Raw genomic sequence first — 7,585 nt, 5'->3', positions numbered from 1 at the left:
CCAGATGTTCAACAAAGTGTTTACACTTCCCCAAAGCATTTGTTTCCTGTTCGTCATTTCTAACTTTGAAACCAATCCTCCAGGAGGCCCGGACTCCCTCCACGCTGAAGTGATTGCCCCAGAGAAATCTTTCCTCTTCATACTTTCTCTCTCCTTCTTTGGCACTGGCACCCTCCCGTGGCCAGTCTTAGTGATAACACAGCACATACCTCACCTCAACCCTCGGATGCGTGCGTGCATACATGATGCCCATTTTACGGATGAGCAAGTGAGGTTCCAAAAAATTAAATAACAAAGCCAAGGTCACACAGCCAGTTCGTGACATATACAGGTCGCCTACCTCCCAGTTAGGTGCTCTTTTCCACTAGCAATATTGCCTTGAGCTTTGCAGTGGGTTCGCATCAACTACCTTATTTTTCTGAGTGGAGAGGGAAGGAGGAGGAAGAGGACAAGGAGAAGAAAGGACGGAAGATGAGCCTAAATTGGGAGCAAAGGGATATTGCCGGCTGCACTGACCTCACCCCTCTGAGAGTCATCGGCCTTGCTTGCGAAAGGAGGGCCCCTGGAGGGGACATCTTGTCCAGCCTCCTTCTGTCATCCCAGGCGAAGGCTGAGCATCGGCCCACATCGAGGCTGCCTGTGGAGGAGAAAGAGGCGAGCTCTGGAAATCCGTACGAGACAAACTGTCCGGGGAAGCTGGGAGGAAAGGTACACTTTCCCAGATCTGGTCTCCACCCCCTGCCGGGAACAGTTTCACTAACCGCTCCCCCCTCCCCCCAGCCTAGAGCCGTCTTGTCTGGGTTTCCCTGGGATGTGATTGCAGGAGAGGAGCTGTTTGCTGCTTCCTGTCTTGGAGAGAAAAGAATTTGCCCTGGTGGGAGCAGGTGGGTAAGGGCACAGTGCCATGAGCTCTAGCCTGTGGAGGCTGGGCTCCCAGAGGGTCCAGAGCCGGGAGGGGGGAATCACATGTGGCCCTCTAGGTCCCCAAGTGGCCCTTTGACTGAGTCCAAATTTTAGGGACCCAGTACTCCCATGAACATCAGGGATGCTGATGTGAAAGGAACACCTGGGCCTGCCTGAGGCTGCATTGGTTCATAGAATTTACCTGGCTTGCTTTGTACCAACGTGGGTAAATCACAAACACTGTGGACTTGTCTAGTTTCCTGTGACCAGAGAACAAGTGCCCTTTGGCCTGTTCTTTTCAAGGTCTTTGCCTGGAAATCCAGTTATGGGCTGGGGGGGGTGGGGTGGAGGATCATCACATTTCTTAGAAAAATACTGACCTCCCTACAATTCCATTCCTTTTCTTCTTAAAACAATTAATTTTTTAAATTAACAAAAATATATTTTCTCTTCCTCCCATCTCCCCACCTTCCTCCATTGGAAAAAGAAAAACAAAACCCCTGCAACCAATCTGTATATTCAAGCAAAACAAATTCCCACATTGACGATGTTAAGAAAATGCATGTCTCATTCTGCACCCTGATCTCTCTTTAAGGAGGTGGGTGGCATGTTTCAGCATTAGCCCTCTGGAATCTGACTCATTCTTTTATTGATCAGAGTTCTTATGCCTCTCAAAGTTGTTTTTCTTCATGATGTTGTTAGAGTAAATGATTTAAATTATATTTAAAATATATAAGATGGAAAGGTTCCTCAGCGGCAGTAAGTATTCAGTCAGGTAAGGCTTTTGCAGAGGAGTCGGAGCTTTAAAGGGCCATTAGCATGGGCAATACTGTTTGCAGACCACAAGCCTCCACCAGAAAAAGCTCCAATTGGTGCTTGGTTGCACCTGCTCTGGCCTGCTGCTTTCGTATTCATTATCGATCCCATCAACAGATGCTGAGCCTCTGGAAATGGAGGGCTCAAGCCAACACCCTCTGCAAAACTGGGTCCACCTCTAGTGGGCAGTCCGAGGCCTGCCAAGGACTGAACAAGTACACGAGCATATGAAAATAACATGAGGGCTTGGTTTGGGCCTAAGCCATGGAGAAGACTGAGTGTTAATGGTTCCTCATTCATGGCTGCCTCATTATGGAGTTCTGGATTTGGAGGCAGAAGTCCTTGGCTGTGAAATCCTCTGAGATGGTCTGGAAAGCACTCTGTCAACTCTAGGGTACCATTAAAATGTCAGTTATGATTATTTGTAGACATCGTGACCCACTAACATCTTGGAGAAGAAAAGGGACATTAGCCCTGAGTGACGCGGGCCCCAACATGGAGGACAGGGCTTCTTCCCTGCAATCTGTGAACCTAGGTTCTTGAAATCTCTCTTGATAATGATCTCAATAAGACTGGTTTACTTTGTGATCCTATGTATTTTATAAGCATTCTTATGTGAAGGGGTCCATTAGCTTTAGCAGATTGTTAAAGGTGTCCACGACACAACAAAAGGTAGAAGAGATGATGAGGTAAATGCTGACTGATACCTTTGTACTTCTCCAAGGCCTCTTCCTTTCCTCTCCTCAGCTCCCTCCTCTGACGAAGTGTTCCTTTACCTTGTCAACAAGAACAGGCCCCTGTACTCGGACCCTTGAGCCTTTCCCCAGGGTCTCTCTTCAGAGTTGGGCCTCATTTGTTATTCCCTTTCTCCTTCCTATCCACTGGCCTCTGCCCTGCTGCCTACAAAAGGGCCTCGGTCTCCCCCATCATCAAAAAACCTTCACGTGAGCCCTTCCATTCCAGAGCAGCTTTGACTGGCCACCTCCTTGAAAGAGCCGTCCACACTGGCTGCCTCCCCTTTCTCATCACTAATTCACCTCTCAGCTCCTTGTGGTCTGGCTTCCAAGGCACAGTATGTGATAGAAAGGAAAATCTCGGAGGTTACTCACACTTGGGCTGAGGAGAGCTGTCTTCCCTAGCCCCCATCCCCCTCTCTCTCATACCCACATCCCTGTCTCGTTCTACCCTTCTCCCATTAACTTATATAATCCCTGTGGCCCCCCACTCAGAACTCTGGATGTTTGGGATTTAATTTTGTATGTACAAATTGTCTTCCCCACCAATGAAATATAAGCTCATTGAAGCAGCTGGTGGTACCATAGTAGATAGAGGAACAGGCCTGGTGACAAGAAAACCTGAGTAGAAATCTAGCTTCAGACACTTACTAGCTGTGTGGCCCTGGGCAAATCACTTTAACCTCTGTTTGCCTCAGTTTCCTCATTTGTAAAATGGTGATAATAATAGCACCTACCTTTTGTGGTTGTTTTGAGGATCAAATGAGATATTAAAAAAAAAAAAAGTAGAACACTGTATATAAAAGCTTATTCCTTCCCCTCTGGACCACCTCCCTTTGCCCCAGCCCCCTCTGCCCCTTCATTGAAGTCAGGGACTGTTTATTATTTTGTCTCTGTTTTCCCATCACTTAGCACAGAATAAGCACGTAATGCTATTTGAAGTGTATTTTGAAATGCTTGATCTGATGGCATTTTCTCCATCCTTTTCCTTTTTAAGCCTTCTCACAGTACAACCAGACAGGACCATCTTCCATCTTCAGGCATTTAACACAGGCTGTTCCCAGGCCTGGAATGCCCTCCCCTTTCACCTCTGCCTTTTAGAATCCTTAGCACAGGCATCACAAAACTGCCCACCCCCACTCCCGTTCCCCCCATTACCTTCCCTCTAAGTATCTGTGTATATGTCTCTTTACTATACACCTGTGTTGTTTCTTTCCCCCATTACCTGTGCGCTGAGTCTCCATCCCCCACCTCCATTCAGTCAGTGAAAGGTAACTCCCTTGTGTACAAGGCTTGTTCCCTTTGTCTTGGATGCCTAGTGTTTGTGCAACAGGTGCTTAAGGAAATTAGTTTTTTACACTTCCTAGCTGTGTGACTCTGGGTAAGTCACTACTTAACCCCAATTGCCTCATATAAAACAAACAAACAAAAAACCAAGAAAATTAGTTTTTTTTTCCAATGAACCAAATTTGTTTTATTTCAATGAGTTTTTTAAAGCCTGCAGCAGAATTTATTGAAGTTGTTTTCAGAATGGAACGNATTTGTTTTATTTCAATGAGTTTTTTAAAGCCTGCAGCAGATTTTATTGAAGTTGTTTTCAAAAAAAAAAAAAAAAAGTGGAACCCAGTAAAAAGAAAATGGTGGTTTCAACTGTTAAGCTGTGAGGCCTTGACGATGAATTCTGCAGTTACACGGAAGTTGGAGGGTGCAGGGGAACCCTGAAAATGGCTGAGTTAAGGGTTCAAAAACTTGGCCCAGCACAACCTCCGCTGGGGCCTCTCCCACTGCCTCCGCTGTCAGGATCTTTCTTGGAATCAGGGTTGCCATCGCACCAGGGGCCCTGGTTAGGTCTTCTCAGGTAGACGATTGCCCGGTCTCGCCGCAGGTTTCGCAGAGGCTGGTGCTGCAGGCCATCTGGCGGTGCCGAGTTTTCAGAGTGCTGGTGTGGATCTACAGCCTCTCCGAATAACAGCTGGCAAAGAATCTGCCAGCCACACATCTCCTGGGCGTGATTAAGGTAGGTTTGAAGCTGGGAACAAAGGTGATCTAGGTATCCTTGCGATCTTCCTGGATTGGCACTGAACGCAGTGGCTTCGTCAGGGAACACAGGAAGGCAGAGCTCTAGGTCTGAGCTCAGGGCACTGAGCAGCTGGTGGGCGGAGCGAATATCCCGGAAAGAGAAGAGACCCGTCCGGATGGTTGGTCTTTGAGCTTCAGCACCAACAGCCTCTTCACTATCCAAAGGTAGAACCAGCACCGTCGGCAGGGGTTCTTCTTCCATGACCTCTATCTCCGAGCTGAGCTCGAATTTCAGCTCCTCCTCCGGCTCTGCATCTACTAAGGATTCTAGGTCCTCTTCCTCCTCCTCCTCCTCCTCCTCCTGCTCCCGCTCCCCCGGCCCCAACAGCTTGAAGATGGTGATGATCTCGTCCTCATCCTCGCTCACGGTGTCCTGGAGCTCCAACTCGATCACCTCCAGGTCATCATCGTCGCAGTCGTCGTCATCCAACACGGAGGCATTGCTAGAAGCGGCAGCGGGGACAGCAGTGGCACTGCAGCCATCCCTCACCTCGGCAATCTCACTGGCTGGCGGCAGGGCCTGGAACCACACGGCCGCACCCTCCGGCAGCACCGGGGGGGTTCCGAACGGAGAGTCTCCCGGAGGGTAGGCACTGTGGGTGGGCCCCGAGGGTTCAGCTGCTGGGGCCAGCAGCTCAGCCAGATTTCCATGGGCGTCGTGACTGTTTCTTGTATTGGCTGCGACGGCATCTGCTGCGAACCTGGTCACGCCCTCCGCGGTGGCTTCCACGGCAACGACTGCAACCACGGCCCGCGTGGCGGAAGACGAGGCCTCCCTTTCTTCGCTGCTGGGGCTACGTCTCTGCGCGGAGAGGTCGTGGCAAGTAATGGCGAACCTACCCTCAACCTCGTTCCAAGTTACTTCGAAGGCGAAATTGTGATTGTTTCGCCAAGCCAAACAGTGAGGGCATAGCCCAAAGCAATCAGCCTGATCCATAATGGCTGCTGACTTTGGTGGTTGGCAGAGAGGCTGAGATAATCAGAGCGGATCTGGGCCTAAGCCATAGATACTGGGCCTATAGCCGGCGGGAGCGCGGATAAATGCGACCGCCTCCACCGCCTCCCTCAGCCTCTCTGAGCTCTCGGTAACCCAGCTGACCAAATAATACGCCCAAGTGGTTTGTGTGGCCACCCACGTCACTAGGTAGTTGCTGGGGCAAACCACCGCGGGGGGGCGGGGGGGGAGGAGAAAGAGGCACACCTCAAGGTCCGGGCAAGCAGCGAGAAGGAATGCTTGTGGCCTTAGGCAGCCTTTGGTTTTGGGGTCCCTTAAGTCTAGAAACATGGTACGGGGAGAGTCAGCCTTTGCTGGTAACGCCAGCACTGCCCAGAGTAAATCACCATTTGCTCATTGCACATAATAATTGACATTTGCCTACCCCTTTAAGATTTCAAAGGGTTTCCCATACATTGTATCATTTGCTTTGAGTATGCGCAGAGGCGATAGCTCTAGCAGTTTGGTTCCAAAATCAAAGCACATGAAGTTTAGAAGAAGGCCTTTAGAGATCTTCTAGGCTAAGCCCACCCCTTTCCCTTGTACAGATGGGAAAGCTGATTCCCGGAGAGGTTGAATGACTTGCCCAAAGCCACACAACAAAATTCACATGATAGAATTGAGTGGAGGGAAAACACAAAAGTGCACAATTAATATCAAATGTAAATGGATTAACCTCCCCAGTGAAATGAAAGAAAATGGCAAACCAAAAAATAAAGGCAAACACTCTGTTGGACAAAGAGAGATTGTTTTGGTAGGATATTTAGATTCTTTAGCTGTTCCTTCTTGAAATCTATACATTGTAAATATTCTTCAAATCAGACCTATTTTTCAAAATATTGTGTAAATGGCACTTTGGGGAAATCTCTTCTCTTCTCTGGGCCTGTTTCTGTCTCTATAATGGAAGATGGTTGAAATAGATCTCTAATGGTCCTTCCAACTTTGACAGTCTATCATTCTGAGATTTGGGAGGGTTAATAAATTCTTTTTCAAAGCTGTGGGCTTTGAGTACTTCCTGACTGTGTTCCCCTTAATTACTTTGAAAGGGCAGCATTAGGGTAAAGGTCCAATGACCACTACTTATGGGATGTTGTAGATAAGAGGATTCTTGTTCGCGTATGGATTGACCTAGATGGCCTCTAAGGGGTCTGACAGCCCACATTTTAGGATTGGCCTGGCAGGGACCATCGGGCTCATCTAGGCCAGTGGTGTCAAACTCAAATAGAAACAGGGCCAGTAATCTATATAATATAAGGATCCTTGCAGACCATATTGACTTAGCTTTAAAACATAATGTTATCTAGGTTTTATTTTGTATTATCTATATATTTTTATGTTTTTATTTATTTCATTAAATATTGCCTAATTATCTGATTTGGGCCCACTCAGAAGTGTTTTGTGGGCTACGTGGGGTCTGCCCAGTGTTTGACATCTCTGGTCTAGGCCAACCCCTTCATTTCACAGAAGAGGAATTTGGAGCTGGGAGAGAGGAAGTGATTTGCCCAAGGTCATATAGGTCATCAAAGGCAAAGAAGATTCTTAAAATTAATTTCTCTGACTCCTAAGGCCATACTAATTTTGGTGTTTCTTGAGGGGAGGGTTGGGTTTTTGTTTTTTCAAGGCAATGGGGTTAAGTGACTTGGTCACACAGCTAGTAGGTGTCAAGTGTCTGAGGCCACATTTAAACTCAGGTCCTCTTGACTCCAGGACCGGTGCACTATCCACTGTGCCACCTAGCTGCCCCAAGGCCACACTGTTTTACTCTACTGTCTCTTGAGAAATAGATGAGAAAACAAAATCTAACCTTTTGCTACATGTGAGAAACAGAGCTAAAACATAAAGACACACACAGAGTGAAAATGGGGGAGATAGGAGTGGTGGAAGAAAATATACCATGCCTTAGACAATTCCAGAAAAGCACGAGTTGCGATCTTGATTTCAGAGAGGACAAGAGGCAAAACCAGTCATGTCAAGTGAGATAACCCAGACAAATGCCATTGTGCTGAGAGGTATGATAGATCATGTGATACCATCTTGATCAAATATACACAGCTGGAGC

At 47.7% G+C, this 7,585-nt stretch overlaps 1 protein-coding gene across 1 annotated transcript in view; it reads left to right on the top strand.

Moving 5' to 3' along the window:
- The first annotated feature begins 720 nt into the window (after nucleotides 1-720).
- The window catches only part of NOX1 (NADPH oxidase 1), a 26,998-nt gene continuing 20,133 nt past the window's right edge, over nucleotides 721-7,585 (top strand). Inside the window, exon 1 of the mRNA XM_027843544.1 lies at nucleotides 721-884. The gene's annotated coding sequence lies outside the window, so the exon portion shown is untranslated. The remainder of the gene's footprint in view (nucleotides 885-7,585) is intronic.

The sequence above is a fragment of the Vombatus ursinus genome, unplaced genomic scaffold (genome assembly GCF_900497805.2).
Source record: "Vombatus ursinus unplaced genomic scaffold, bare-nosed wombat genome assembly UNPS02014913.1, whole genome shotgun sequence".
In the NCBI taxonomy this organism is placed as follows: domain Eukaryota; kingdom Metazoa; phylum Chordata; class Mammalia; order Diprotodontia; family Vombatidae; genus Vombatus; species Vombatus ursinus.
This window is presented reverse-complemented; position numbering and strand designations above follow the sequence as displayed.